This window comes from Patella vulgata, chromosome 2, assembly GCF_932274485.2.
Source record: "Patella vulgata chromosome 2, xgPatVulg1.2, whole genome shotgun sequence".
In the NCBI taxonomy this organism is placed as follows: domain Eukaryota; kingdom Metazoa; phylum Mollusca; class Gastropoda; family Patellidae; genus Patella; species Patella vulgata.
In genome coordinates this window covers 91,058,129-91,079,079 of record NC_065880.2, presented here as the reverse complement: position 1 = coordinate 91,079,079, position 20,951 = coordinate 91,058,129, and the positions used below count along the sequence as shown (strand labels likewise).

The 20,951-nt window shown below is 36.9% G+C and overlaps 1 long non-coding RNA gene across 1 annotated transcript; it reads right to left on the bottom strand.

The window, feature by feature from the left end:
* Positions 1-3,212: 3,212 nt before the first annotated feature.
* Positions 3,213-19,202, bottom strand: LOC126810166 (uncharacterized). Its single transcript, XR_007675057.2, has 6 exons — positions 19,080-19,202; positions 18,472-18,530; positions 17,564-17,664; positions 16,840-16,992; positions 16,241-16,290; positions 3,213-3,298 (listed from the first exon to the last, which is right to left on the bottom strand). It is a non-coding gene; the product is annotated as an uncharacterized LOC126810166 (long non-coding RNA).
* Between the last annotated feature and the right edge of the window lie 1,749 nt (positions 19,203-20,951).

Below are 20,951 nucleotides of genomic sequence, written 5' to 3'. Positions count from 1 at the left end.
CACCGGGTTAGGGCTAGGGATTCTTATATCTAGTTGATTTTATTTACTAACGGTTAGGGATAGGATTTGATATATGGTTTGTTTTGGGTTAGGGTGGAGACTGGCCTTATTTAATCTAATTTACTGTGCACTAGGATGTCGTTCAGATTTTTATTTTTAGAATATGCAATTATAAATTTCTGTGTGAATATTTTCGGGTGATTTTCTTGGAGATCAGTATAGTGTTTTCTGATGATTTTGGATGCACTTGCTGCTGTTCCGCTAAATGGAACTACAAAAGGAGCTATTGCGCTGGCCGTATGAATATTCAAACCTAGGGGGGCTGTTTTCAATTTGTCAATCCAGAATTTTTCTCGTGTTAGCCTAAACGTTTTAATTTCTGCTATAGATTCAAAGTCGCTCTTGGTCTTTTCTATTGGCGTGACAATGAGATCATAAATGTCATAATTTGGTTGGTTGAAATGAATTGAGACAGGTTTGTCTTTTTTGGTGATTATGTCTGATCGGTGACTGTTAATTCTTTCCCTAAGTGCATTTTGAGTCTCCCCTAGGTATTGCTTGTCACATTTTCTGCATGAAATTAGATAAATTATGTTTGAACTACTGCATGAAAGTTGGTCTAATATTGGGAATTGTGCGCCAGATGTTTTGTTTTGGAAATGGTCGGATATGTTTAAGATTTTGCATGTTTGACATCTTGGATGGCCACAAATTTTGGTTTTAACTGCTGATTGTATATTATTTGTTTCTTTGGCGGCAAGCTCAGCTAGAGTGTTGTTTTTTATACGTCGTAGATAGCGTTTGGAGTATCCCCTTTCCCGTAGTTTGCTAAATACCAATGTACATGCTGACTCAAAGTCGGTCTTCTGAGTACATATCCTATGAAAACGGAGAATCTGAGATTTTATGATGCCAGAGAATGTATGTTTTGGGTGAAAGGAGCTCTTGAACAATAGTTGATGTGTATCGGTTTCTTTGAAAAATACTTTAGTTTCTAGTTGGCCAGTGTTTTTGGTGTTGCTATGACACAACACGAGCCTTTGTCGCTTTTCTTAATTATTATGTTTTTGTCTTTTTTAAGGGTGTTTAATGCTGTTTTAGTTGCTCGGTTGAGATTTGGTTTTTGTGATTGTGGTTGAAGTGATGATATTTCTATATTCATTTCGTCGAAAGTTTTTAGGATGGCTGGTGATAATGACTTTTTAGGTGGTTTCCATGTGGATTTTGCTGTGGCGAAGAGCTTGGTTGTTGGGAAAGCTGCTCTGGTCACCTTGAGTAGATCTAGCATCTGCTCGTGTATCCTTGGTCCACTTTCCTCCCTGTTGTTGAGCCCGACGTGTATCACCGATATCTATTATTAGGGTTAGGGTTCATTAGTCCACCAATATCTATTATTGGGGATCAGATTGGGTTAGGGTCAGGTTTATTGATACCCATATTTATAGTATTTCTTATGGCGGTGGACTAGTGCACCCGCGGACTAGTGAACCCCTTTCTTTAGGCCTGAAATGTTAGCTAAATTATAAATTAATTTATTCAGACCATAATCAACTCTCGATGTCATCGCTAGCCTGCGATATTTACTGGATTTGAATCCGATCTGCTGTTCAAGGCTCATTGATGATTAAATCCAAAAATGGATAATCAAGATTGTTTTTTTTGATCGTATTGACTTTAGTAATGATGACTAAAATGAATCCATTCTACCCGGACGAGTTTGTGTTACTACGTCCGATGTAAACAACACACGTGTTATGGACTCGGTATGATGTGACGTCACATGTAGATCTGTACGGTACATGAGAGAGTTTCAAAATAGAATTAAAAAAATCCGTGGCTTACCTGTCGGATGTGTATCTTAATAACAGTAGTAGCGTCTGATTTCACAGTAGTGAACGATGAGTGAACAGGTATTGTAAGTTTAGAAAAACGAAACGAAAAATAGATCTGTATTTTAATAAGATTGATTTTAGGATGTTATTTTATGGTAATATTATTGAAAAGAGGGAGGAATGGGGTTAAACGTTCACTCGACACAAACTAGGTCATTTCGGGACAATTTTGGTTCAGTTTTATTTCTTTAATTCGCTAGCGCGTAGCGGTCTTTAGCAGTGGGAGGATACCGGAGGACCCGGAGAAAACCCACGAGGTTCAGCATGCGACCCTACTCCTTGTCACGTTCCATCTGAAGAAAGGGAGATGTTATGGTATAGTAGAATAGTTAACATGATCCAAGCGAATTCCATTGGGGAAGGCCTTGTTCGTGTCACGTGATGGATGGTCGGTAGTAAATACTGGATGTACCAGACACTTGTATTGGAACCCGGGTATTAGTAGAACTGTTATCCAGTCACTTCTATTGGAACCCGGGTATTAGTGCTCAGATGAGCAAATCTGTTGGCTTTTGTGGGGAATATGTTCTTTTTTAGATAGCTCTTTTAGATAGCTCTCTATTTGATCTGCCATAATGCCTTTCAGCAAATTAAGCACGTGCTTGACTATCACGTGAATTACTGCTTTGTTAGATAACAGGGGATCACGGTGGCTAAGTGGGTAAGACGCTGCTCGCTAGTCTGGAGGTCGGGTGTTCGATCCCTTCATTGGCCGAGAAAGTTCATCCCGATTTTCCGGCGTGGTTCTCCCTTGTCAGTGATGCAGGACGGAGGGTTTGACAAAGAAAGCTGTCTAGTCGTTCGGATGGGACGAAAAACCGAGGTCTCGTGCACACATTGGCGTGCACGTAAAAGATCCCTTGACAGTTGGAATTCGATATAAGAGTATGCCGTTGTCCGGCGTATGCCTGTCTTCATTAGCCCAGTTCGGAGTAGAACAATAGGACGTTAAACCCCATTTCATTTCATTTTACATCATGGGGCATAATTAATATTTCTATAGATCTGTTTATGAAATATATCCATCTCACTGAAGTACTCCTGAATAAGGATTTTGGTAAAGTAGCCACCATTTAGGACAGATCTATTTTCGAAGTAGAGTTGATAGCTATACAGAGAACTATCAACTTCCAGAACAGATCTCCGACCTAAATGACCGCCATATCCAACAATGACTATACTGTTATATAATGATTTTAACTGGATAATCAAGGCTTTGTTGATTATCGTAACAACGGTAGCAATGACAATCGTGACTACACTGTTCTGTAATTGACGATAACTCGGCTTAAATTGATGTAAATTTATTGAAATTTTTTATCCATTTTAAAACTATTATAGCGAGACCTGGTCAGCTTTTTATCGAAATCGTACATAATGAATCTTTAATTAAGTCTTGTTAAAATCTGAAATAAAAACATAAAATTTAATGTTGATCAAATAGGATAGAAAAACGGTACTACATCCTACTTTCAGTTTCCAACTGCCAAGGGATCTTTACTTGCATTGATATACACCATGCTCTTCTTCATATTTAAATTATAAACATTTCAATATACGTAATTTGAAGATTATTTTATATCAATGATGAAACGGGGTCTATAATTTTTTTTACCATCAGGAAGAAATGAAATGGGGTTTATAACGTCTTATTGTTCTGCTTCGGATGGGCACACGCCATACATTCTGCTATGACGGACATATTGCCTGAACAGCGGCGCTATGACCTACTCTTTTTTCGAATTGGAACTGCCACGGATTCTTTCACGTGCACGCCCATGCGTACACGGGACCTCGGGTTTTTGTCGCACCCGAAGGTCGGAAAATTCCCGATGCAATTTCTCGGTTAACACTAGGATCGAACACGGGACCGCCAGGTTAGCAAACCAACGTCGTAATCACTGAACCATCCCCATGAAAGACGAAACACCCTACCTGGAATCATTGAAACATATTTACCTGTATCGTATAAACAAGGTTTATTGAATTATCGTTAGCTGTGAGTTAAATAAATGCATCAAATTCTTCTTGATTTAAAACACCATCGCCTGTAAAAAAATAAAAATATATTTTTCTAAATATTATACAATTGTGTGCAGATACAATGTGAATGGTGAATGGTAATGAGCAGATTGTAATTAAACAATCAGATTACAAGAGATGTTATTACATACAGGCTATATGGTAATTAAAGTATCAGATTACAAGAGATATTATTACATACAGGATAGGTTTTATTACAAGAGATATTATTACATACAGGCTATATGGTAATTAAACTATCAGATTACAAGAGATATTATTACATACAGGCTATATGGTAATAAACTATAACATAAGACTTCGAGGGATCTTATCACACAGGACACATGTTAAAAAAAAGTTGCGTAAAATAGTTTAATCAAATAACTTACCATCTTCATCAAACTCAGCAAAAATCATTTCTACATCATCAACGTCCAAGAAATTCGCCATTTCCTCCATAGTTATAACACCATCAGCAGTTATAACGTCCATGTCAGCATCTCGTTTACCCATTATAAAGGCAAGGACATCCTTAGTGGTATCTGCTGTCCTTCTTGACCCCCACCTCCAACCTTCAATAGACTGGGCCAGGACAAGAACAGTGAGGGTTAGAATCAACAACTTCATTCTGTAAAACAACAGGATTTTAGATACAGATCTCCGAGTAACCCAAACATCTGCATCTAAACTGGTAAGACATAGTTCCCATATTAGGGGGGGGGGGTGGAACTTACACATAAACCCACCTTTATCTGAAACACTAAATTAAGAAACACATATGCTTGAAATAATTTAACATCACACACGTCTGTTTGTCCACAATACTCGCATTCATTCTGATCAAAACGTGGTACGATAACCACTAGCAAGATGATTGCAAACGCTATTCATCTGACATTTGAAATACCAACAATTTTATATTGAATTGTACTTGGCTATATTTGATTCACGGTCCCCAGTCGTCCCCGCGGATCCCCCATGATTATTTGCCGGACCCGTAGCCCTGTCCCTATATTGGGAACGCCGTGTAAGCTATTGTTTATAACAGATTTGATTTGAAGCAGATTGGAGTCCTTGACCTTCTCGTTCCAGAGTTAGACCCCCCCCCCCCCCACCGACCCTTTGCCGAAAACCTTGTGAACGCTATATTTTTAAAGGATTTCTTTCAAATTTTGAGGGAAGCATTGGGGTCATATGTTGAACCCTATTGATATTAAGCGTTCAGCGACTTTACGTTCCGGTGTCAACTAATTTGCTCAACATCTAAGTTTTCCTTTGGGATCAGCTGTATAAACAAGTTGCTGTGTGGACGTATTCCGGAATGACGTTCAGAGAGAAAAGTCAACCTTAAATTTGGCATTGATGTTCTGTCAAACATCTATTTTTAGAAATGAATCCAAATCAACATAATAAAACGTTTCATACTTTTAACATAAAGTGAACAATTTTGACACACATCTACTTGACTATAAAAAGCCTACACAGCGGTTGGTTATTTTTCAAACATAGTCAATTTATGTGGTTAATAATTTAGTGTAATCTATATATAACCTCCAGGGGGGTGGCTTTGTCTTGCCTGTTTTTTCTTCATGCTAACATTTTCGTGGGTGTTGTTGACATGATGGTCTAATATTATTTATCTCTAGAATATACAGGTCACAATTCTATGGAATACAATTACTGCTTTTTACTGAGCGACGTTTCGACAAGGCTTCTCTAGTCATTATCAAGCTATGATAAAAAATGAAAATATGACAGGACAAGGGAGAACCACGCCGGAAAATCTGGATGAACTTTCTCGGCCAATGCAGGGATCGAACACCCGACCTCCAGGCTAGCGAGCCAGCGTCTTACCCACTTAGTCACGTGATCCCCGCGCTAGTCCAGGATCTTCCCCAAAAAGTTGTTAAAATGTTTCATTAATGATGTTGTTGATCTACACAAGGTCAACAATTCATCAAGGTGTAAATATTAATTACAATTAATAATGACATTTATCACCTGTTAATATATAAATACAGAGTGTATTGTACCTGTTCACTCATCGTTCAGACGTTACTAATACTATTAAGGTATACATTGGACAGGTAAACTAGTTTTTATTATATTTTGAAACAGTCGCTGCCCGGGCACAATTCCCCCATAGCACAGTGCATGGCCTATGCCCGGTTGCTATACAGAAAAGTATCTAACATTATTTAGATTTTTTACGATTTTGAAATCGAAAACGAACAGGCGCAAAGGCCACTGCCCGGGCACAATTTCTCCAATAACACCCTGCATGGCGTATTCCCGGTGGATGTTAAACACTGTCATATTTTCATTTTTTATCATAGCTTGATAATGACTAGAGAAGCCTTGTCGAAACGTCGCTCAGTAAAAAGCAGTAATTGTATTCCATAGAATTGTGACCTGTATATTCTAGAGATAAATAATATTAGACCATCATGTCAACAACACCCACGAAAATGTTAGCATGAAGAAAAAACAGGCAAGACAAAGCCACCCCCCTGGAGGTTATATATAGATTACACTAAATTATTAACCACATAAATTGACTATATTTGAAAAATAACCAACCGCTGTGTAGGCTTTTTATAGTCAAGTAGATGTGTGTCAAAATTGTTCAGTTTATGTTAAAAGTATGAAACGTTTTATTATGTTGATTTGGATTCATTTCTAAAAATAGATGTTTGACAGAACATCAATGCCAAATTTAAGGTTGACTTTTCTCTCTGAACGTCATTCCGGAATACGTCCACACAGCAACTTGTTTATACAGCTGATCCCAAAGGAAAACTTAGATGTTGAGCAAATTAGTTGACACCGGAACGTAAAGTCGCTGAACGCTTAATATCAATAGGGTTCAACATATGACCCCAATGCTTCCCTCAAAATTTGAAAGAAATCCTTTAAAAATATAGCGTTCACAAGGTTTTCGGCAAAGGGTCGGTGGGGGGGGGGGTCTAACTCTGGAACGAGAAGGTCAAGGACTCCAATCTGCTTCAAATCAAATCTGTTATAAACAATAGCTTACACGGCGTTCCCAATATAGGGACAGGGCTACGGGTCCGGCAAATAATCATGGGGGATCCGCGGGGACGACTGGGGACCGTGAATCAAATATAGCCAAGTACAATTCAATATAAAATTGTTGGTATTTCAAATGTCAGATGAATAGCGTTTGCAATCATCTTGCTAGTGGTTATCGTACCACGTTTTGATCAGAATGAATGCGAGTATTGTGGACAAACAGAAGTGTGTGATGTTAAATTATTTCAAGCATATGTGTTTCTTAATTTAGTGTTTCAGATAAAGGTGGGTTTATGTGTAAGTTCCACCCCCCCCCCCCCTAATATGGGAACTATGTCTTACCAGTTTAGATGCAGATGTTTGGGTTACTCGGAGATCTGTATCTAAAATCCTGTTGTTTTACAGAATGAAGTTGTTGATTCTAACCCTCACTGTTCTTGTCCTGGCCCAGTCTATTGAAGGTTGGAGGTGGGGGTCAAGAAGGACAGCAGATACCACTAAGGATGTCCTTGCCTTTATAATGGGTAAACGAGATGCTGACATGGACGTTATAACTGCTGATGGTGTTATAACTATGGAGGAAATGGCGAATTTCTTGGACGTTGATGATGTAGAAATGATTTTTGCTGAGTTTGATGAAGATGGTAAATTATTTGATTAAACTATTTTACGCAACTTTTTTTAACATGTGTCCTGTGTGATAAGATCCCTCGAAGTCTTATGTTATAGTTTATTACCATATAGCCTGTATGTAATAATATCTCTTGTAATCTGATAGTTTAATTACCATATAGCCTGTATGTAATAATATCTCTTGTAATCTGATAGTTTAATTACCATATAGCCTGTATGTAATAATATCTCTTGTAATCTGATTGTTTAATTACCATGTAGCCTGTATGTAATAATATCTCTTGTAATAAAACCTATCCTGTATGTAATAATATCTCTTGTAATCTGATACTTTAATTACCATATAGCCTGTATGTAATAACATCTCTTGTAATCTGATTGTTTAATTACAATCTGCTCATTACCATTCACCATTCATATTGTATCTGCACACAATTGTATAATATTTAGAAAAATATATTTTTATTTTTTTACAGGCGATGGTGTTTTAAATCAAGAAGAATTTGATGCATTTATTTAACTCACAGCTAACGATAATTCAATAAACCTTGTTTTAAGAAAAATATATTTTTATTTTCAACTGTTTTACAGGTGATGGTGTTTTGAATCCAGAAGAATTTGAGACATTTCATTTAACTCTTGAAGCAATTTCCACTGATTAAATAAACCTTGTTTATACGATACAGGTAAATATGTTTCAATGATTCCAGGTACTGTGTTTACACAGGCACTTGAAGGGATTAAAATAAAACTTCACAATACTCACTAGTTCTAACACTACCCGTCGTTATTAATGTGTGTACACATTGGCGTGCACGTAAAAGATCCCTTGGCAGCTTGAATTCGAAATAAGAGTAGACTGTATGGCGCATGCCTAGTCTGAGCAAATCAGTTGGTTTTTAAACCCCATTTCTTTCCTTTTTATTTTCTTTCTCATGAGCTAAGTGGGTAAGACGCTGGGTCGCTAGCCTGGAGGTCGCAGGTTCGCTCTCGGTGTTGGCCGAGATAGTTTATCGGGATTTTCCGGTGTGGTTTTCCCTTGTCAGTGGTGCAAGACTTATGGGTTGACACGGGACAGCTGTCTAGTTATTCTGTTGGGACGAAAATCGAGGTCAAATGTACACATTGGCGTGTACGTAAAAGATCCATTGGCTGCTGGAATTCGATATGAGTGAGCCGCTCTCCGGCCGAAATTGTCCCTCATAGCGCCCTGTACGGCATATGCCCGTCTTCATTAGCCCAGAACAATAGGACGTTAAACCCCATTTCATTTCATTTCTTTCTGACGGTAAGAAAATCATAGACCATGTTTCCTCATTGATATGTGTTGAAATGTTTGTAATTTAAATGTGAAGAAGAGTATGGTGTATACCACTGAGAGTACGTTAAAGATCCCCTGGCAGTTGGAAATTGAAAGTAGCATCGTTTACCTGTCTTTATCATTCCGGTTGATGCCAAAATGTTTCATCTTTGATCAACATTAAATTTGATGTTTTTATTTCAGATTTTAACAAGATTAGATTAATACAGTCGTGATCTTATATTAAACAGATTTCTTAACGTATCAAATAAATTTATTACAATCTGAATGTTTTTAGTTATTTTATAGGAGACTCAGTTATGCATAAGGTGAACTCGGAACATGGGCTAGGGTGGGGGTGGGGTGTCAAGTCCCTCGGGTAGGATTCAGTGAAATGAAATGAAATGAAACGTCCTACTCGTCTGCGGTGACTCAGTGAGTAAGACGTTGGCTCTTTAACCTGGACGTCCCGTGCACTCCAAAAGATCCTTGGCAGATGGAATTTGCCTGGGCAAAGTTTCCCTGATAATACTCTATGGCTGAGGTGGGGCTGTATCGTAGTAACCGTGAGACTAAAAGCCGAGTGCAAAATCTTTTTTTAACGTCCACCGAATATAAAGATGATCATATAAAGAACCATAGGATCCAAAACGTAGATGTTTCTAAGACGCCCAATACCTCTCATGCCCAAATAACAGTGAGAGATGAAGAGTATGCATTGTCCGAGCAATGGTCCCTCAACCCCAACCTATAGCATTAAAGGACAATATTGGTGTCAGTCATTATAAAATATGTGATAGAGCTCGTTAAATACATCCCAAATATAATTTTAACACAGAGATCATTGCTACGGGAGATGTGTAACAAGCACGTGAAGAAACGGGAAGTGATGTCAAACATGACAAACACGAGTTGTCCTTCTATATAACTGATTGAATTAACGAGCGATGACAGACAAACGATCGAATTTCATTTCACAGATAATTCCGTTGAAGATGAAAAGTTGTTATATGAGACGTTGAGAGGATATCTGACAATTCAAAAAAAGGCGTATCCATATAACATACGGCAGTTTAAACTTTGTTGATGGTATCACTCTCATCCGATCCCTTTTCCTTTGATTCGCCTTTCTTTTTTTACATTGACGTAGTAAACATTAAGATTTTTTTAAAAAATTCTTTAGAGAGCACCAAGCCTGTATTTTATTAAATAAAGTTAAATTCCATTAATCTGCTTTACAACGGAATGTTAACGTGATATAAATATCTCTTTTGCCGTCTGACCTATTTACTGATTAATTACAAGGCAAAACCTTCGCCCAGAGTACGTCGTTCCCCCTTGGCAGTGATGCAGGACGGAGGGCCTGACAAGGACAGCTGTCTAGTCGTTCGGATGGGACGAAAAACTGAGGTCCCGTGTACACATTGTCGTACACGTAAAAGATCCCTTGACAGTTGGAATTCGATATACATCAAGTATCTTAAAAGAAAAAAGAACAACAAAAAATAATTATCAAAATCGGCGAAAAAGTCGCGAAGTTACAAGTCTAAATATAGTGAGAAACATTGCACTCGGGCAACAAAATAATCTGAAAACTAAAGGGAAATAACTGAGAGTTGGATTGCTGTAATCGGAATGACTTTCCCTTCCAGAAGTTTCAGAAAAATGGATCAAGCCGTTTAAAAACGGGACGGATGAGAACATGAAACGAAAATGGCGGGAAAGAACTAAAAAGGGGCAGGAAAATATCAAAAAAATAAATGAAATAACTTTGAACGGAACTAACATTGTTTGAATCAGACTGACCTTAGCTGTTCGAATATTTAGGTTAAATTTGTAAATTTTGAAAATTAAAGGCACAAATTGTCCTGTTAACAACTTTGTCGGCACGTAAAAGGTCAAAGACGAAATACGAAATTTTGAAAATTTTCAAACACCAAAAAATCGATCTTGATCTCGAGCTATCCTGAAATGCATTAATTTCAGAAATAAGAGACGCATTGAACATATTTCAGCCTATTGTGGTTCATTTTCACGTCTGTTCAAGTGGATTTTTCACTGTTCTTCATATTCAATTCCAAATGGACACCATCAGTTGACCGAAAATCAAACGTGGCGCATGCGCGAAATCAAAAGAAATTACGGTCGATTTGGGGATTTTGGGTATATTTCGGAGTGGTTTGGTATGTGACGGTGGATCGGGGACCCGGATTGATCTATTATAATAAGCGTTGAAGATTGAGCAAATTTTCGCTACCGGGGTTGATTTGCTCTCCCCAGGTAACGTTCCGTTGGGCCGATTGCCTTCAAATTTGCACGGGATGTACCTTGGGATTCAAGCTATCAGATATTAAAAATAGAAGAGTCTGGAATTCCGAGAACGTTGAAAATAAATTCGAAACCCACCCCCACCGATCAAAGTTTTTTTGCTTAAAAAATTGCCGTATTTTATCGAATTTTTATTGTTCTTGTTATCTGAGCATTTTCTCCTTTTAATATGTGATAAATATCATCGCGGCGCAGCCAACCGCTAGAGATTCTAGAGATTTGGATTACTGGAAGGATGCCTCAGCAGTCAAAAAAGGTCAAAATAGGCGATTTCGGTTTCTAGTGTCGATACATCGTTGCGGTCATTTTAAAAAATTGTCTTTTAAGGATAATGTGTATAGTACTAATACCTATCACATACGGGAGCGGCGATAAAATCCCTTTGCATTTGCAATTTCAAAATTAATTAAAACCAATATTAAATTCCGAAAATCGTTTTTTTGCTAAAACTCTTTTTTTTTAATGGGATCAAAATGGGAGTAAAGCACAGAGTCCGGGGTGGTAATGGGCGTATAGTGTCCAAATTTTATGGTTTTCGGACAATCCTTGCCGGTTTCGCGGCGAAATTCCACCTTTTTCCCCTTATAGAAGCCGTAAATTGACTTAAAAAAAAAAACGAACTGAAGCCGTGCCAAGAACAAACGACTTGAACGAATGCAGGTATCACCTTGAAATTTTCAGGGTACCTAGGTACCAGCGTGAAAAGTTCCTCGCCGGCATTTGGTACTCATGGTACCTTTGGTTCCAGCGTAGCGCATGCGCGAAATCAAAACCAGCTAAACTCAAAGCAACCTTGTCGGCACGGAAAACATCAAAGGCGAAATTCGAATTTTTGAAATATTCAAATACCAAACATTCGACCATGAGCCAGGCTATCCAGAAATGTATTAATTTCGGTAATAGGAGACAGATTCTTTAAGCCACGATCAATTGTGGATGTTTTAAAGCCCATTAATGTGGATTTTTCCCTATTTTTCATTTTCAATTCAAAATGGCGTCCATCATTTGCCAAAAATCAAAATTCTACTGCCTACAATTTATGGGCTTTCCTTCAAGGATTCAGAAAATATAATTGCCTTGTCTGTAAGTAAAATATCAAAAAAGCCTTAGCGACATTTCACATTTCACGATGGTGGCACTTCCGGAATGGGCTACAAACTCCATTTTCTGTGAACAAATCAGAAGTGTCGTAGCTAGTAAAGAAAAAAATTTCAAGGCAATCTGACCTATATTTAGTCGATTTTTTTGAAAATTTTAATCCTTAATTTCTCCAAGGAGAGAAAAGTTAGGGCATTTTTAATAGTATCTTTGAAATTGGGTTAATGAGATCTACATACATTCCAAATTTCATGAAAATCGTACCAATATTAAAGAAGTTGTCAATTCTGTTTTACTTCCGGGACGAAATGTCAATGACGTTATTTTCGAAATTCGAAAATAGCAGATTTCAAGTAAATATTTCAAGGTACTCAATGAAAAAGGAATTAGTAAAATAGGTCACATAGTCACAGAGTTATTGGTATGTAGGTCAATATCTTCGTTCGTAATATTCGGTGATTTCGGATTCGTAAAACATTTTGAAAATATATTTAATCAAAAGCTGCCACACAATTTTTTTTTTTTTGGGGGGGGGGGGGTAGGTCAAAGTTTCAGAAAGATCCCATGGTTAGATTCTGAGAAATCCGATTTGCAGAAAGTATACAAAAAAAATAAATAATAATAACTAGATCTGAATAGCAGATATGAAAGCTTTCATATTAACTGCAAAGGGGTTTATTAGAATCTATTGAAACAATAAGTATAAATGTCATCAGGTATCTGAAAAATTACATTTACCTTATGAACAAAATGGGAAAAATACAAAACAAAAATTGTCGACTGGTGGCTACCATCCAAGGCATATTTAGAAAACCGTATATTATATACAGAGTACGCAGGACAGGAATTAGTTATGCTTCAATGGAAACCGGCTCTTTTTTTTGCCTTTAGTTTTAGAGTTAGGTGTGATTTTCAAAGGATTCAATCGGAAATCGCTGAAAATCAATTGGCTTCTTACCTTAAACACTGTATAAATTTAAAGTCAATCGGATATTGAATTTAGCCTCTAGAGCGTCCACAAGATTTTTTAAAGTGATCAAGGGCAATAACTCTGACGGTAATTATCGGAAATGGCAGTAAATATCAGATATCGCTGAAAATCAATACTGTAGGCTTCTTCGTGTCATGACCTTAAACACTGCGCATAAATTTAAAGTCAATCGGATATTAACTTTGGCCTCTAGAACGTCCACAAGATATTTTGAAGTGATAAGGGGCCACATCTCTGGCAGTAAATATCAGATATCGCTGAAAATCAATCGCCTACTTCGTCTCATGACCTTAACCACTGTGTATAAATTTAAAGTCAATCGGACATTAACTTTAGCCTCTAGAGCAACCACAAGATTTTTTTTAAGTGATGAAGGGCCATAACTCTGACAGTAATTATTGGAAATCGCTGAAAATCAATTGGCTTCTTCAACTCATGACCTTAAACACTGTGTATAAATTTAAAGTCAATCGGATATTGAATTTAGCCTCTAGAGCGTGCACAAGATTTTTTAAAGTGGTCAAGGACCATAATTCTGACAGTAATTATCGGAAATCGCTGAAAATCAATAGGCTTCTTCGTCTCATGACCTTAAACACTGTGTATAAATTTAAAGTAATCGGATATTAACTTTAGCCGGCCGGACGGCGGCGACGACAATATACAACCACATTTCAATGTGGGCGTATAAAAATTAACCGATGGCATATAATATTTAATGTATGATAAAGTCAAAATAGTCGATTTTAAAAAAAATGTCTTTTACGGATAATGTGTATAGTACTAATAGCAATCACATACGGAAGAGGCGATAAGATCCCCTTGCATTTGGAATTTCAAAATTAATTAAAACCAAATTTAAATTCTGAAAATCGGTTGTTTATTTTTTCCTGAAACTTCTTTTTTTTAATCTGATCAAAATGGGAGTAAGTCACAGAGTGGTAATGGGCGTATTGTGTCCAAATTTCATGGTTTTGGGACAATCGGTGCCGGTGTCGTGTCGAAATTACACTTTTTTCGCCCTTACAGAAGCCGTAAATGGCGGAAAAAAACGAACGGCAGGAACCGTGTCAAGAACAAACGACCTGAACGAATGCAGGTATCGCCTTGAAGTTTTCAGTGTACCTAGGTACCAAAGTGAAAGGTTCCTCGCCGGAATTTGGCAGTCAACGTGCCTTTGGTTCCAGCGTGGCGCATGCGTGAAGTAAAAATAGAAGAGTGTTGGATTCCGAGAACGTTCAAAATATATTCAAAACCCAACCCCAACAATCAAAGTTTTTTTGCTTAAAAAATTGCCGTATTTTATCGAATTTTTATTGTTCTTGATATCTGAGGATTTTCTCAATTTAATATGTGATAAATATCATCGCGGCGCAGCCAACCGCTAGAAATTCCAGAGATTTGGACCACCGGAAGGATGCCTCAGCAGTCAAAAAAGGTCAAAATAGGCGATTTCGGTTTCTAGTGTCGATACATCGTTACGGTCATTTTAAAAAATTGTCTTTTAAGGATAATGTGTATAGTACCAATACCTATCACATACGGGAGCGGCGATAAAATCTCTTTGCATTTGCAATTTCAAAATTAATTAAAACCAATATTAAATTCCGAAAATCGTTTTTTTGCTAAAACCCTTTTTTTTAATCGGATCAAAATGGGAGTAAGGCACAGAGTCCGGGGTGGTAATGGGCGTATTGTGTCCAAATTTCATGGTTTTCGGACAATCGGTGCCGGTGTCACGGCGAAATTCCACTTTTTTCCCCTCATGGAAGCCGTAAATTGACTTGAAGCCAGGGTCCTTGAAGTTGTACAGCTGCACCCGGTGACCGATATTTATTTAACGGGGAATAAGTGATAATTCATATTATAGCAGTAAATAATTAAAATATTTCATAGGGATTATAATAATATGTATATCTTGTCTGGGTACAGGGTTAAAACCAATATTAAATTCCGAAAATCGTTTTTTTGCTAAAACTCTTTTTTTTTTAATGGGATCAAAATGAGGGTAAGGCACAGAGTCCGGGGTGGTAATGGGCGTATCGGTCCAAGTTTCATGGTTTTCGGACAATCGGTGCCGGTGTCACAGCGAAATTCCACTTTTTTCCCCTCATAGAAGCCGTAAATTGACTGAGAAAAAAAACGACGAAAGGCAGGTGACAAGAACAAACGACTTGAACGAATGCAGGTATCACCTTGAAATTTTCAGGGTACCTAGGTACCAACGTGAAAAGTTGCTCGCCGGAATTTAGTACTCATGGTACCTTTGGTTCCAGCGTAGCGCATGCGCGAAGTCAAATCCAGCTAAACTCGAAAACAACCTTGTCGGCACGGAAAACATCAAAGGAGAAATTCGAATTTTTGAAATATTCAAATACCAAACGTTCGACCATGATCCAGGCTATCCTGAAATGTATTAATTTCGGTAATAGGAGACTTATTCTCTAGGTCACGACCAATTGTATATGTTTTCAAGCAGATTTTAAGTAATGTTTCAAGGCACCCCTCAAAAAAAGAATTAGTAAAATAGGTCAAAAAGTTACAAAGTTACAGTAATGTAGGTCAAATGAATTTGTTCGTAAAATTCGGTGATTTCGGATTCGAAAAACGATTTGAAAATATATTTAATCAACATTCGCACCCCATTTTTGAAGGGGGGGGGGGTAGGTCAAAGTTTCCGATTGATCCTATGGTTAGATTCTGAGAAATCCGATTTGTAGAAATGCCACAAAAAAAAAATAATAATAATAATAGGAATAATAATAATCTTAACAGAAACAATAAGCTTTCATATGTTATACATATGAAAGCTTAATAATCTTAACAGAAACAATAAGCTTTCATATGTTATACATATGAAAGCTTAATAATCTTAACAGAAACAATAAGCTTTAATATGAAATATGAAAGCTTAATAAAAAGTTAATATCTATTTCTTACATAGTCTGTTAGCTCTGCATAGTATTCAGTTGAAGATATTGACCCATCGCCTGTAAATAGAGATTACATCAAGATGAAGTTTCTAGATATCACTAATTTAAAGCTAGACTTCTGGTATAAAACTAAAATTATTTATTTTATGATCAGTAGTGGAATACCGCGTTTTATCAGTGAAATAAAAGTGTTATTCCACTGGCTAGTTGTTTTTACCTAAAATGATTGTAAAATCATAAAATAAATAGAACATTTGCCGTTTTGTCGTGAATAACATATTTTATTTCATCTCTAAGCAAGAAAACGTTTATATTTTCACTCATGCTACGCATTCGTGAAAATATAAGTTTTCTTGCTTCTCGATGAAATAAAATATGTTATTCACTCTAAAACGACAAATATCCTCTATATATTATGGCATTACTAGATTATTTCGTGATTCCAATCGAACAGCCGTCCAATCAAGTAAAATGGCAATTTCTGGCATTTCTTACCCGATTTGTTATTGTGTTCCAGGTAATGTGTATAATTATTAGACTGAAGATTAGAAGTAGGTTTGGTCAGATATCACTGGAACTCTGTTATTATTGAAGTAACAAACTTACCATTAGCATCAAATTCATTGAAACGACTTTTTAATTCATTTTTATCAACTTTTCCGTCTCCATTTTTGTCGTATACTTTAAATACAGCTTCGGCTTTAGCTTTTTCCAATCCGGATTCCTTTATAAGCTCCGCCAGGGTAACTTCACTGTTACCTTAAAAAAGAGCGACAGAGAGAGAAATGGGGTTTAACGTCTACTCGACACAAACTAAGTCATTTCGGGACTAACATATGGTTCTATTTTATTTCCATAATTCGCTTGCGCGTAGGGGTCTTAAGCAGTGGGAAAGAAGCCCGGAGAAAACCCACGAGGTTGGACAGTAACCATTCGGCAATCCCTCCCCACCGTTAGGAAGAACATTGAGAGTATCTTGTGACAAGTAGGTTTATTGTGTGATTAACGGATAAACTGTTAAACATTCCCGAAATGACCCAGTTTGTGTCGACTGGACATTAAACCACCCTGTCTTTGTTAGTCCCAAAATGATATAAATAATTCATATATTTACAGTAGGCCAACATGACGTACCGGTACTTGTAAATGGTTTCAAATTAACACCGTTTTATCGGGTTTGTAAGTGTCAGGAACCAGTTGAACAGTATCCATACATGATGTCGACATGCTTCTGACGTAATGACTGTAATCGATCACGTGGGGATCCGTCATTAAAGTCATTGTGTTTAGTAAACAACCTCCAATTATTTCAACTAGAAATAGTACATACCATCCAAGTCAAACACTCCGAAAAAAGGTTCAAATTCATCGTATGTCAATTTATTGTCATTATTTGTGTCCAAATCTTCGAATTTCTTACCATAACTGAAACTATATACAGAATATGAACTCATATTAACATCTTTAAATCAAAACAATGTGCTTAAAAAAAACCACCATTTATTAAATTTTCATCTATTTTTGATATTATTAGAGATTACTAATAATGGTTGTAAAGTAAACTAAAGGTGTCGCCATAATATCTTTAAATCAAAACAATGTAGTAAAAAAAAAAAAAAAAAAAAAAAAAAAAAAAACAACCACAAAAGGCACCATTTATTAAATTTTCATCTATTTTTGATATTATTAAAGATTACTAATGGTTGTAAAATAGTGACATTATCCGGTAGTGACGTCATTGACTAATGCTAAACGTTAGCTTAGTCAGCCATTTATTGATTTCATTTTAAATGGACGACTGTTTAAATCCAAGCTGTATCCAAGCCATCCGAGGGTGATTTTGAGTTTGTCATGTAAATAAAGTTTGTTATTAATCATTTCTATAACATCTGAAGCCAAATAAAGACTTGCAATAGACGGATTTAGCTCTTGCACAATGTATGTTTTATGTATATTAAAACTCAAGAAGATAACCTATTAACCCATGTCGCATGTTGTAGAATAAACTCAAGAATATACCCCGTGTCGTAATAGTATAGTGTTGTAGAGTACACCACAGAACTAAACTCAAGACAATACCCCGTGTCGTAATAATATAGTGTTGTAGAGTACACTAAAGAACTAAACTTAAGAAAATACCCCGTATCGTAATAATATAGTGTTGATGGGTACACTAAAGAAGATAACTTATGTCGCAATAATATATTGTTTTACAGTGGTAAACATAAAACACCATACCTCACAAGACACAGAGAAAACACAATAGCTGTAACTATGATACTCATCTTGATCTTTAGCTTGAAATATTCAATATATATTCTTCAAAAAAAGTAGGGGATATTCAGAAACAATTGGACCTAAACACCCTGTTATTTTAGGACTATCGTATCTTTCAAATTTGGAGCGAAACATTAGATCATACTCGTATGATCCACTTTACGACTTTCTGTTCCATAATTACCCCCCTCCCTTTTCTGAAAACCTTGCGAACGCAACAATGACAACAGTTTGAAGCAAAGGGGTAGGAGGAGATGGATCCTGCAGATATTCAGCATTTTAGCTGATGTATAGGTGTATTTCCTGCACGGCCTACATATTCATACCTGTTTTAAAACGCATATTACCCCAATGGTATCAATTCTTTAATGTTAATTAATTAACAACTGACAAATGCACCCAATTTTTGCGAGATAAAACACCACTTATCGGTTATGCAGATGAAAGGAATCTGCGGTACAAAAAAGACCTCGGCCTTGTATGGTGCATTTCGCTGTAATGAAAATGGTACTTTACCCGATTGCTGTACCAATGCCACCCCAGACGACCAAACAATACATATATCTTACCTTTGAAATAACTCTTTCAATCTGCCTGGAATCAGTTATTTGAATAAAGTATCGATGGTGCCTTTATATAGGCTACTAAATAAAGAGATGAGTCATATTCTGTAGCAGGTGAACACGTATACTTTTTATCATATTACATTAAAGGGACATCATGTCGACTTGTGGGAGTGGGATTCAATATCAGAAATAGGAGAGTTGGGTGTATTTTATAGATGCGGTTGTGTGTGGATTAATTGTCGGGTGTTATTTACGAAATCAGAAAAAAGGAGGGTTGGGTGTATATAATAAATGCGGTTGTGTGGGGATTAATTGTAACAGGTGAACACGTATTTCTGTTTATCAAGGGACAACATGTCGACTTGACTTGTGGACGTGGGATTCAATATCAAGAAAAGGAGAGCTGGGCGTATTTTATAAATGCGGTTGTGTGAGGATTAATTGTCATACCTTTTTGCTTGGGAGGGGGGGGGGCGTGTAAAGGGGAATTCAAATATTACTTTTACTTATTTTTTTGCCGACGGAATGTGTTTATTATGGTCCGTAAACTATTGATTTCAGGTCCCCAGCAGTTTGAATACTGCGACAATTAATTTCTGAGACAATTAATTAAAGGGCCAACCTGGATAATCATTTGAAAAATAAAACTGCTTAAGTTTGTGTGAAAATCCCTTAAAATCCCCTACCTTAGGACCGAGCAACTAACTCAATACAAGTAATACGTTTTCAAACAACTTAAACCCATCAGTCTTTATCAGGAAATGGAGACCGGTTTCCCAATCTCTATTATACGGTGTCTGGATAAAACTAGAATAGGTGTAGGTGAAATTTATCTTTCGTTGTCAAGTACAGCATGTGGTTCATGCACTGTATAGACCACTAAAGGAATGGCAATCGATTATCAGGTCACCCAACGACAAAAAAAACCCCCGAAATCTTAAAAGAGTTACGTGTCCGGATAAGCAGTTTTGACGTTCACGTCCAAACGACTTGATATTTTGAGCTGAAATTTGAGACAAGGTAAATACACCATTATGGAGCTTAACTTTCATTCGTACACTGACTTTTATTTTTGAGACTCTGTTCAAATCGGGATAGTCCCTTTAATGGACAACCCCACATATCCCCGTGGGTACAACCGTGAAGATGGTTGCCACTATATATCCTGATATGTAGTTAAACACCAGATATCAGTACATGTACTGCCCATTCAGAGGATCAAAACAAAACTTAATTAACACTTCATAAATTGTTTAAAACGTCAAAACGATTCAAATTACAAACCATCTCGCCATTAATTTATATGTTGTTGTGACGGGGGTGGTGCACGAGGCGGAGGCAGGCTCATCCAATACCTACCACAAGTTCTTTTTTTTTTCCTTTCATATCTGAGTTCTACTTTCTATATCACTAATAATTAATGGAGAGACCAACTGTTGTATAATACATTTCGAACCCGGTTGGAAAGACCCCCCCCCACCCACATCGTGTGGGAACCCTTAACGGAGCAAGGATCGAGACCCCTAGTCCGTCCCTGGTATCTTATAGACCGATAGTAATGACATGTTCATTTAAGAAAATACACATTAAAGGAGCTAAGTCGCTATTCTTTGGTACTTAGAAATGGACTCTAATGGATCACAAGGCATATAATAATGTAATATGAATGTATATAAACTGATTTACATTCAATCGTTTCTGTTTTTACTGTAATTTCTAATCAGTTATGTTCGGTAGTCTTTGACGTCTGATTTTTCCAATCTACGTCGGTAGTATTCTCCTATATTGGGTGTGTTTAGCCTTTCGCATCGGGTCGCTTCACTCGAATCGTGTGCCAATTTTAAAGTTTTCATTTTGTCTTAAATATTGGATATC